Source organism: Typopeltis vanoorti, chromosome 20 (assembly GCF_054136105.1).
Source record: "Typopeltis vanoorti isolate ZY-2024b chromosome 20, IOZ_Tvanoo_1.0, whole genome shotgun sequence".
NCBI lineage: Eukaryota > Metazoa > Arthropoda > Arachnida > Uropygi > Thelyphonidae > Typopeltis > Typopeltis vanoorti.
Window position 1 is genome coordinate 16,826,906 of NC_143568.1, and position 12,848 is coordinate 16,839,753.

Here is a 12,848-nt window from a genome sequence, read left to right on the forward strand (position 1 = left end):
TGCGTTTGTTCAAGGGACCAGTTCACCTGTTCTGGGGAACGAAAAACCTGAGTTTCGGGGTAAAAAACCCCTGCCTCCATATAAGACCAGCTAACTCACCTTTAGTCGAAAGAGACCAGATAAAGGTTCAAGTCTTGGACGGGGAATCCAACCCAGGTCTTTCTCATCAAAAAGGCTTCATCTATACCTGTGCTAAGAAAGCTATCTTACTGCACCAATCGATGGATAATAAACGTAGAAGGCCAAACTCTCTACAGATTGTGTTTTGGAATGCCAGTGAACTATATTATATACCGAAATTACAGATCCAACAACAGGAGATGAAAGTGGAAGATCCATATTTGTCAAGGTCAATATATAGAACAAATGAGATTGCAAATCCTGCCACGACCAATATAGAAATGCAAATGCCCTGAAAATATACTCCGTGTATGACTCCCCAAGTAAACAGTTAATTTGGGGAACGAAAAACCCGAGTTTCGGGGTGAAAAAACTCCTTGAACGAAAAGCAGACTTGCCTGAAATTCTAGACACAAACGAAGCAGTGATATTAGCAAGAGACCTGAACGATAATCACAGCTTGGAACAGTAAAACTACAAATTAAAATGGTACAAATCTGAGTGACTTTGCTGCCACCAGACTTCCCGATATCCTTGACATAGCGATATCGCCTATGAGTGCTAAATATGTGCGATGGACAACCTCAGCATTGACAACAACCCAGTTTTACTGCAACTGAACTCACAACATGAAAATATCCAAAACTAAACGGCCGCTCTATAGGAATCTATTGGCCCAGTTCCTGCCATCGACGACTCAGTTTTGAGCTAAAAAAAGCAGATAAGTGCATTAACAGCTGTCACTGCAGATGTGGCAACATAAACTCCTACTGACTATTGGATGAGATTAAAAATCTGATCAGTGAAAAGAACAGAGCCAGGCGGCAATACGACAGAAAGCTGGCCTCGAACGCTGACAAATACTCAATAGGGCTACAAAGGAAGTTCGATATGCGCATAAAAACTATCGAAATCAACGGTGAGAGACAAAACTACTCACAGACCGTAAATCGCTCTCATCAATCCCTGGTGAACATGGACTGGTTTACCGTGAGGTAGACAAAGTTGAAGTGTTAGAAGCAGTGTACTCCAAACTACACTCATTCAGATCTAGACTTCATCAGCAAAGCAAACACCTGGGTACGCTGTGCTAAATTAGAGAGTACATAAATCCCATTTAATTGACATCGCCTGCTGAGGTACGTGAAATCATCACCAAACTTAAGAATAGGAAAGCACCAGTTCCAAACAGGATTTCTAACAAAATCATCAAATGCCGTAATTACCACATAAAGCCATGATTCACATTGTTGCTATTATTAATGCAATATTTATATATCACTACTTTCCTGCACGATGGACGAGAGTAGCAGATGTAATATTAATCCCAAAACCAGGAAAAGAAGCACACCTTCCCAGAACTATCTCCAAACAAGCCTGCTTTCTTGTCTAGAAGAAATAGTTGAGAGGATAAAACTTCAGAAATCTCATCCTCGATGAGCAATTTGAATTCTGGGAGAACCATTCCATAGAACAAGTTCTCGGAGTCGTGAAAAACGGAGTACTGTTCAACTGGAAGAAGCATATGTGGCGATCTTCCTGGACATTGCTAAAGCATTTGACAAAATATGCACAATGGGCTTCTTTTTAAACTTCTGCAAGCCAAATTTCCACTAGGATTGGTCAAACGTACCAAATCGTGCACCTCAGCAAACTCCGAATGAAGTTTCAATGAATCAGATCGTCTGAATGCAACATCACTGCAGGGTTCCCTTCTATCACCTGTACTCTTTGCTATTCATGTGGCTGACATCCCATGTTGCGACGACAAATAAGCAGATAATACATCAATAATGGTCCACTCTTTGCAATCTAGGTTGGCAACTGACAAACTGCAAAACGCAGTCTCAGTACTGAAACAATGGTTCAAAAATGACTAACTGCTGTTAATGCAGACAGGAGCGCTGCAGTGGTATTCACAACAAGAACAGTGATCCCGAAGGGCGAAGTTTTCATGTGTGGCATCCCAATTCCATGGCAACTAGTAGCCGAATACTTAGGGGTACGACTAGATAAATGGCCTCGCTTTACAACTCATATCGATCATGTCTAGTCAAAAGCAAATGGGGTCAACTACACCAGCTAGTGAATCGTTGGCCGGCTAAGCACAGAACTCAGACTGCTGCTACACAAATGCTGATCAGGCCAGTCCTGATGTATGGCTCACCCGCGTGAAGACAGATTCAAATGTTAGCAAACTAGAAACAATGCAAAGCAAATGTTTACGAATAGCTTTTAACGCACCATGGTTCGTAAGAAACGTACAGATTCACCGAGAAGCCGATATCTTTGAAATCAAAACTTTCCTACGCGATAAGGATGCAAACTTTTTTGCAGGTGCTGCTATTCACCCTAACCAACTAATCTGCCAAGTAGTAAACTAGTGAGCATAATCCTGCAAAACACCACCGCCTCCAAACCATACGGACAAGTAAAGTTTTTAAAACCCACTGCCAGAAGCACGAAATGGGCGAAAACGGATTAAACCTTAATTCGTTTTAGTCTACCACCTCACGGTAGACTAAAACAAATATCTCAGGACAAGCACCGGAAAATCATACCAAACAAGTATGTTTTCTTCTTTTTTTTTAAATAAGAGGAAAGAAGAAGAACAAACTCACTAGTAGTCAATAATAGGCGTCCATAATGGGCAAACCAAGTATTCAATAATATTATTCCATAACCCAGAAATTTCGTTTCAAATTCGACAGAGATTAAGGACCACTGGTTCTATTAATCCATCTTGCCAGAATAATTCACAGTTAACCTTGGTATCACTTCTGGATCACACTGATATTTATTTATGTTTGTCATTGGGTTTGCTTGCTTCCTGGGGAGATGAGGCTCTACTCGGCGGTGAGTTTTTGCCTGTCACTGGTTGGATCTACCGCTGTCCTGGGGGTGATTCAGGTCAGGGATAACGAGTTTAGTAGTAATGCTTTAGGGTCACTCGGTGAGATTTAGAGTGATCTTGTAGATCACTCAGAGTTTTTGGAGAGGCATCACTTAAACATACCTCAATAAAGGTCGAAACCAATCTGGGTAGTGGTCCTTCCCATAATACATATTATTATACACTTCCGGAAGGTGGGATGTGCTTTGCATTATGGGATTCTAAAACAATTAATGTGAAGTCATTATCCTCTACATATAAGTAGCCCAGTCGTGAAGCTACTTCATGCGCAAACTTTGTTTGCTTACACTTGGATAAAGAATTAAACCAAGAATATAATTTCTTGAGTTTAACCAAGTGAAGAAACTTTCAACAAATATTTTTCACGTTGACATTTGGTGGAGATGGAGGAGCATAATGAGTTCTTATAAGCAGTTCGAAGATTGACGGTCGATATTATGATGAGAAAAGGTTTAAGTTGGGTGAAGACCGACGTGCTCTTGGTAACATAAGGAACAGTGTGGACAGATTTATCTGTGAGATGTACTGTTAATGCCAAATGATACACGTAGCAACGTTTGCATGTTGCTGGATCTTGCTTCAGCTTGTCGATACTTCAACAGGCAGTCTATGCATCGTTTTCTCTGTCTACGAAGTGGGGCTTCGGTCTGTTTTATTAATACCTGTTCTTTATTAATATTTATATATATATATATATTTATATATTCACAATTTTCTTTCTTTGATTTTGGATCATTCTTATGTCATTTTCCATTCTGATCTCTTTTTTTCATTAATTGGTTTATATAGGTTGTAACTGATATTCTTCGTAAATCTTTTAATTTTTAAATATGTCAAATTTTGTTTTATTAACTATTTGTCTTAATATGCTGTATTTTTGATATTTCTATTCTTGTTTCACATGCATAAGTCAGTATTGGTCGTACTACTAATTTATACTTTCTTACGTTTACTACCCCTTTATTTTTCCATACAGCTAAATTTAAGCATCTTGATATTTTATTAGCTTTCAGTGATTGTTCTTTTACATTAGCGAACAAATGAATCCGAACACTCCCATTTTAAAGAAAAATTTTAATTTTGCAAGATAATAAGTACAAAAATTAAACTCCAACTTTACCTAATAATTTATTTTCTGTTTCAAATAAGTTCATTTATTCGCTTAGGCGTGTTCTACCAAACGTAGAACACATTTTTCTTATTTTTACATCTCGAAACCATACTTTTATAGTGGATTGTATTAAGTTATCCTTTGTTTCACAATTTAATTTTCCAAGTCTCTTTCTCACTATGGCCAACAAATTTTCTATTGCGTTGATGTCAAAAGAGTTACCTGGCCACTGAATCAATTGGATGTTGTGATTTTTGAGGAACGTTTTTCACTTTTTTTGAAGTTTGGCATGGAGCTAGATTCCAATTAAAAGATGAGTTCTTTGTCTTTCTGGATCTGTGGGACCACTCTTTTCTTCAATGATTTTAGGTATTGGCCACTTTTCATTAGACCATCAACAGGCACAAGTGATTCTGGAGAGTCATGTGTAAAACAACCCCAGAACAACTTTTTAGTTGGGTGTTTAAGAGCTTATTGAAGGTGAGCAGAAGAAGTATTCTTAGCCGCTGATTTGCGAACATAGGGTACTCGCTCTCCTTGGACAAAAAATGGCTCTCATCTGAGAATATGACCTTCTTTCACTTCTTAACAATCCAGTCTTTGTTCATTTTTTCCCACTGGGGCCTCTTTTTCTGTATATCCTTCATCAACAGTTTTCTTTTTTTGGTTTGCAGGCAGTCCTCAATCTTATGGATAGTAATGACAGAAATGCCTGCAGCAGACAATCTCATATTCATTTTGCTTTTACAGACTAGTGAATGATCTTGAGTGTGTGTAGTTTTCGCGCACATTTTCCTAATCTGTAAAGAAAAAAAGGTACCTGTCTCCCTAAACCTATTTAAAATCACATTAACAGTACCTAAACCAACACCACACTCATTGGCAATTTGTCTTGGAGTCATGGATGTGTGCTGAGAAAGAGTGCATATTTTCGAACGCTTTCTTGGAGACGTATCCATTTTCTAGCTACATAAAATGAATAAAACAATACGAATACAAACTTCTTTACACTATTAAGAAACGCACAACACTGTTAATAGAATCGTATAAGGAGTTCAAAAACTCAGCACTCAACCAAAATGGTGAACTAAAACCGAAAATAATAAACTGAAACCAAAACCATAATTATTGTCCGAAAGAAAAAATAATAATAAAAAATAAACGACGAAGATTCGGCTTGTTCGGATTAATTTATTCGTTACTGTACTTCATCCTATGTTATATTTTCACTGTTCACAGTGATTCCCGGGTATTTAAATTTCATTACTTTTTCCAGTATTTTTCCATTTATTTCTAATTTACATCTGGTTGGTTCTTTTGCAATTATCATCGTTTTTGATTTCTTTGTTGATATTTTCATGCTAAAACTGCTGCACATCTGTTGCAATTTGAATATTTGTTTTGGAAATTATCTTCATTTTCTGCACGTAATGCATCATCCATATCATCCATATCCAGTTAAATTTTCTGTTTTTCTTAATTCCGTTTAATTTCTGTTTCTTAAATTGCATTATTGTTTCGTCCATAATCATTATTAAATAAACAAATAACTTAAAGAGTCGTCTTATCTCATTCCTTTCATTATAGGTATTTTTCTCTGTATATTACCTTTTTACAAATTTATTTTTCGTGTAAATATCTTGGATTGTTTCAATAACTTGCAGTAGTATATTTCTTGTTGATAGTACTTTCAAGACATTCTGTAATATGATTCTATGAAAAGCTTTCTCTAAGTCAATGAAACACAAATATTACAAATATTGGTCTGTTGTATTTTATTTTATTTATCGAATCCATGTGGTTCATCATTGTAATTTATTGTTGATTCTAATTCTTCTTTGATAATTTTCGTACATATTTTTATGATAGGGCACAATACATTTATTCTTCGATAGTTTTAGGTTGATTTTGTTCCCTTTTTTTAAATATTGGTATTGTAACGTTCGTTCTACATTCATTGGGAATAAGTCTTTTCTTCAAGATATGTTTAATTAAATTTCTCATATATTCGGTCATTTCTTTACCTCCATATTTTAGCATTTCATTATAAATTCGATCAATTTCAGCTTACTCTTATTAAATTATTTATTTCGATTTCAACTATGTTGTTCTCGCTGTAGTATTTCAGGCATTTTTATTTCTTCTTTGTTTTGATTTCGGATCATTCTCCATATTGTTTCTGTGCTTCGTGAAAGTTATATTCCAGTCGTTTAGAGTGGTGGTAGCATTGCGTATGAATGTTACAAGATAAAAGAAACATTCACATTTCTTGTAACATGAAGTATCTGCTCATGACAACATATACAGCATACCTGGGTTATCGTCCATTCGATCGTTTGGAAGAGGTGGATAGGACTATCACTTTACTTGTAACCCATATCCAGGGGGCGGCTCGTGCTTAAGCACTGCGGAACTGCAGCACCCCCAATTTTTCTCGATATATAAATATATTTATTAATTTCTATTTGCTTGTAATATTTAATTTCATCATCAACAATCCTATACGATTCTCTTATTTTGTATAAAGAATAATAAAAATCCATCTTGTAGCACTTAGGAGGGCGTTAGCAGCACTGTGTTTACCACAGTGTCATATTGCTACGCGCGCAAGAATATACACGTCATAGTGAGATGCGAGCTATTAGTGTAATGCGGCACTGTCCCTCGCGCAGTTCCACTGTTGTTTATATGCAGCTTGCGCCAGTAGTAGAGTGTTCGTAGTGCTTATCGTGTTTACTCCGTCTCTTTAAATATTTGAACATTACAATTAAAGACATTTGTTTTAGTTTTTATTTTAGAACATTATTGGGGTTATGATAATGGATTTTATTTTAAAATAATTTTGAATTATACTGAACTGTATAATTTTATCGATAATAAACAATATTTAATTTTTTAAAAATTTTTAATATAATTTTGATATTTTATCCAAACACGTATACACTGTACTTACAGTGTGTATGTATATTTCGAAAGTTGCAGCACCCCCCACGATTTCAAGCCACGTGCCGCCACTGCCCATAACTATTTCCTAGTGATATCCATTGTCTGGAAATCGATTTCTAGCTGTAATCTGCCTTCCCCTAATGCTTTGTTGGTGTTCTAGACTCCGCTGTCTTTTGTCTCTCTCTCTCTCTCTCTCTCTCTACTCGTTCTAGTTCGCTTCTTAACCCTCCCTCCTTGAGAGCCACTTATGAGACACCCGCAACTCGCTGTTTTTATGATATAGAGATAATCTCCCTCGGTATAGATCATGTCCTTTGGTCAAAGAAACTTTATCAGGACTTTTCAACTGTAGGTGAGTTAGTCAAGCTCACAGTAGTGAAAAGGATTTTCCTCCCACAAACTTGGGGGTTTTCATTTGGCAAAACAGGCAAACAAGCCAGAAGAACATGTGGATTACAGCCGTAGCACACAGTGGGGATAGGATTAGCCACCCTATCAATGTAGTATAACGTTTCTATGATGCTATTACAGACCGTTGTGCTTAACACAAAAGGGGAAGAGATAATAGTTTCTTCTGTCTATTCTTATGTTTATAGCAATTCCCTATGTCCAAAAAAGAAAAAGAAAAAAGCAGACTTTCCAATTTATTCTCCTGTGAACTTTTTTATTTTCTATAGGTCGAAAGTTGATTCTTATCAATGCAATCGCAAGTATTTGCTTGCCTTCAGATAACGTATCGAAAAGTAACAATGCATTACTGGTGCATTTGTATTTACTGCAATTGTTTAAAGAGATATACTTTTGTTATCAAAAGAGGGCGTTTGGTAGGAAACAGTCTTAAGCGTTCGCTACTAATGCCATTATTCTTTAGTTAATATCATGCTGTCGAGGGGGAGGAGAATTAAGAAAGAGGATTGACATACCTTTTGATTAAAACATATAATATGATTAACTGCAAAAATATCCAGTATTGAACTGCTGATGCTTTAATTTTTTTATACGATGTTCATAAAACACACATGAATTTCCAAGAATTATTATTAATAAATTCCATTAGTATGTAATTTTATCATGCTTATTACTAATTCCGTTATCATTAGAATCAAAATCATCGAAGTGTTACATTTTTGTTCAAAAGGTTTTGTATGTATTTTTTATTTTTTATTTTTTTGCATTAATATTTAATGCTGGTTTCGTTACTTCTTGTTCTTCTGCTATTTTTGCTGTAGTAAGTTTGACTGAACCCGTGTCATCTAAAACACATTATTATAGTGTTATGTGCAGAGCTCAACAAATTAAATAAAAACAGTAAAAAAACATCGATTTTTTTTTTGAAAATACACTTTATTACATTAATTTTTTTGTTACTAAAATGGCCCTTTATTATTATTCTGTGTTTTCGTAAAGTTAAAGATTTTATCAGAATTTTTTTTCTTCCAAAAATATTCTATATTGTCCAGTGTGAACTAATTACCAGCTGGCAAAAGCTACTCACCACTAGACAGCGCATTTGTCGCGTCTTGGTTATGTATAAATATAAATAAATTAAAAAATCATGAGTGATAAATGTTTTTAATAATGACTATAAATCTCGATCTGTTTCGACCTGTGGATCTTTTGATATATTGCCAAATACATGTCAATTTTATTTATTAAGTAGAAATAATGTAGTGAGACATGGAAATCAATGAAAAGTTTTTTGTTCATAAAGATTTTGTATTTGATATGCACATTCTGATTTTAATACTTTGCTTAATTTAATATTTAGCATGATTGAATACATACGTATGTGTGTGTGTGTGTGTGTTGTATATAATTCGATTTCCGTATTAACCACTTGTTTCAGTTATTCAATACGATTGATTACATCTCTTCCCATCCTATTCAAGTGCCGCCTCCTATCCAAGAGGTCGACTACCGTGATGTGATTCATGGTTGACCACGGGCGTAAGGAGAATGTGCTGAGAACCCTATCTCTTTCACATATTGTAAGTATTCATGGCTGTAAATCCGTTTGTGCGCACGAAGGCGGTTTGCCTGTTCAGAGGAACGAAAAACGCTCTACCTCCGTTTGAGACCGAATAACTCACCTTTAGTAGAAAGAGATCAGATCAAGGTTCCTCACGTCACAGACGGGGATCCCAGGTGTTTCCGTTCAAAGGGCTTCGTCTATACCGACTGAGATACGGAGGCTCTATAATAATAATAATAATAATAATAATAATAATAATAATAATAATAATAATAATAATAAGCCAGCAAAGATCCTAATAAATAGAAACAATTAAAAAAGTCAACTGAGATGTTTGGGACACCAACGTGGACAGCCACCTTCACCTACGTTCAGTGCTCTTGCTCTCTGCAGGCCATCTAATGAACACAGACAAAGATTAAGACCAAGAAAGCGGTTCTGGCAATACATAAGCTTCTTTTTAAAGATAAGCCTCGTAAATCATGTAATATTTACCATTTGGTACGAAACAAAGCAATCTGGCTCACTTTTATCCACTAGACTGTCTCCATGAGTTTCTGTTGTGTGAATGTTTCTGTATATATATATATACGTATATATATATATAGAGTGTGTGTGTGTGTGTGTGTGTGTGTACACACACACACACACACACACACACACACACACACACACACACACACACACACACACACACTCTGTCCAAAAAGAAACCGAACTTTTCGAAAATAGAAGAAACTAGTGGCTCAACCTGTTGTATCTTTTTGTTGTGGAAAGCGGCAACCTTCATTAGTGTTGTGTCAACTATTCATGACATTTGTTTCATTACAAGCCAAGTTATAGTTCCAAGAGTGCGAGTGTGTTTAGACGAATGGTCGGAAAATGAGTTTCAAACAGAGAGCTGCGATTGACTTTTACCAAGTTTGTGTTAAACTTGGTAAAAGTTTTACGGAAACGCATCAAATGCTTCAAAAAGCATACGGTGATGAATTCTTATCCCGTGCTCAAGTTTACGAGAGGTTTAAGCGATTTCAAAGTGGTCGTGAGACGCTTGAGGACGACGAAACGCCGGGCCGTTCCAAAACTGGACAGAGCGAAGTTAACATCTAAAAAGTGAGTGATTTCATCAAAGAAAACCCGAAATCGTCCGTGAGATTGATTGAAGATGAATTGGGGATTCCAAAATCAACTGTGCACAACATTTTGATGGAGAGTTTGGGCCTTCGTAAATTGAATTCACGAATTGTTCCTCACAAGTTGACCGACGACCAAAAAATGTATCGAATTGAACACTGCAAGGACCTCATTAAAACAGCTTGTAAGGACTCAAACAACTTCCTTGAAACAATCGTTACTGGTGACAAAACGTAGTGTTTTGAGTATGAGCCCGAAACAAAGTGCCAGAGTGCTGAGTGCAGACCACCAAAAGAGGGGCATCCGAAAAAAAGTCGCTTGGAGAAGTCAAAAGTAAAGACAAAGCTGATTTGTTTCTACGATTCTAAGGGCATTATCCACAAAGAATTCGTCCCGCCTGACCAAACTGTCAATGGTGAATTTTATCTCGAAGTTTTGAAGCAAATGATAGCGAGAATTCGTCGCATACGGCATGAATATCGTGACGACTGACAGTTCTTCAAAACACACTGTCACTCTTGGCATTATAACTCGGCTTGTAATGAAACAAATGTCATAAACAGTTGACTCAACACTAACGAAGGTTACCGCTTTCGACAACAAAAATATAAAACGGGTGGAGCCACTAGTTTCTTCTATTTTCGAAAAGTTCGGTTTCTTTTTGAGTCATAATCTAATGATTATGACTCAAAACACTATCAAAATATTCTAGATGGTAAATGTCACGGCAACTATGACACTTACATGAAATGATAAAAGAACCTTATGAAAGCATCAACATATTCAGTGGTGTACCTTCCATTAACATCAGCTGTTTTTCTTTTAGTTCCAATAACAACAATAGCATTTAATAAAAATCAACATTATCGCCACAACCAATTACTTTTAATAACTATCCTAAGTCACTTCATTACGCCATCTTGAATATATTCCAATCCATTAACATTAATTTCTAATTACATACTAATAAATAGTAGATAATTAGAAACTCATTTCAAAACTATTTTAAAAAAAGAACCAAATTCATTCTTAAAACAATTTTAAATCATCAATGTCCATAATCCTTTGTTGAAAGTTTTTTTCATACATTCTCCTGCTTATCTGTAAAAAACAAATTCATTGCTGCTTTTTTTAACTCAGAAATCCTAGGTGCGTATGAAAATAGTGTTTGCTTTCATATTGCTAGACCACCTGACAAAAGGCACCGTTACATACTCGATTCTAGAGTCTGAATAGATAAGCTCCTTTGTGGCGTTTCTTCGACTGGTTTCCGATAGAATCTCTCTTCAGACAGCTTTAGTTTATCAGAAAGCTATGACAGAGCTCACTATCATAGATAGTGAGCTCTAGTTGAAAGTTTCTTGTTGAAAGTTTTTTTCATACATTCTCCTGCTTATCTGTAAAAAACAAATTCATTGGTGCTTTTTTTAAATCAGAAATCCTAGGTGCGTATGAGCTCACTATCATAGATAGTGAGCTCTAGGCTGAAGGGTGGAGTCTGACTGCCCGCTCCTGGGAAAGTTAGGTCCAAAAGAGCCCTGTCTGCTTCTTTTGGAAATGCAAGGCATTAAATGATTTATTATATTCATATAATCTTTTCACTTGCTTAATGCATTGAATATTCTGTAAATACCTCAACTTCTCTTGGAAACTTGAAGACGCTTTTCTAAAATTGGGAGAGATCATCGTTGAGAGGCGAAATCTATTGTTGACCATTGCAAAGTTATTATCTTAACCAATAATATTGTGAACTTCAGGAGTGTCTTTCCAATGTGTAAATGCCTGAATTCAACATCGTTTTAACCAAAATACCTCAAAGCTTTATGCTCAGTAATGCTTTCCAAACTTTTCAGTTTGTCTAAATCTAAATATCTTCTTCCCAAATTTCATACTTACATTTTTACACATTAAATTTTAACATAACACTTCCTTATAGATTTTCCAAACTTTTTAACACCACCCTGAAGAATAAGTACTTCAAATCATCCTAACAGGTTAATAATTTAACCAGTTCACGTTATCAGTAAAGAATCGAGTTTGCTGAGGATTCGAACTTAAATTCTGAACCTGACACTAATGAATATAGCAAACAGCAACAGTCCTAAAACCGAACCTTTTGCTCTGTTTCTAATCATTTGACTCGAAGTTTTTCCGTCCCTTTGAACTCTTGTTGTTTACCTGTCCAACAATTCCTTATCCATTTCACTAATTACTCATTTGCCGAATTTTCATGAACAGGTTCATATGCACATCACTGTCAAAGATTTGGCAGTAGTCTGCATATGAATCTGACTTCCAAAACCAGACTCTTCCTTGCTTAATAAGTGATCTTAGCCAAGAATGTTGCCTCTATAGCTCAGTCGGATCTGCAAAGTCCTTTGGTCGGAAAGGTTTAGATTTGAATCCTGTCTATGATGCGAGAAACTTTTATCAGTCGTCTGCAATCAGTAGTGAATTAACCAGTCTCATAAAGAAGGTTTTTCCCCCGATAAACTCTCATTTTTCATCTAATCAGGAAAACTGGCACATTACTTTTGGACGCCAAATACTTATATTTAGAGGGACGAAGCAGAGGAATGGCATAGTGGCTGCATTAAATGACCAATAATCCTAACTAGAGGACTCAATCTGTCTAAGGACGGACTAGAATG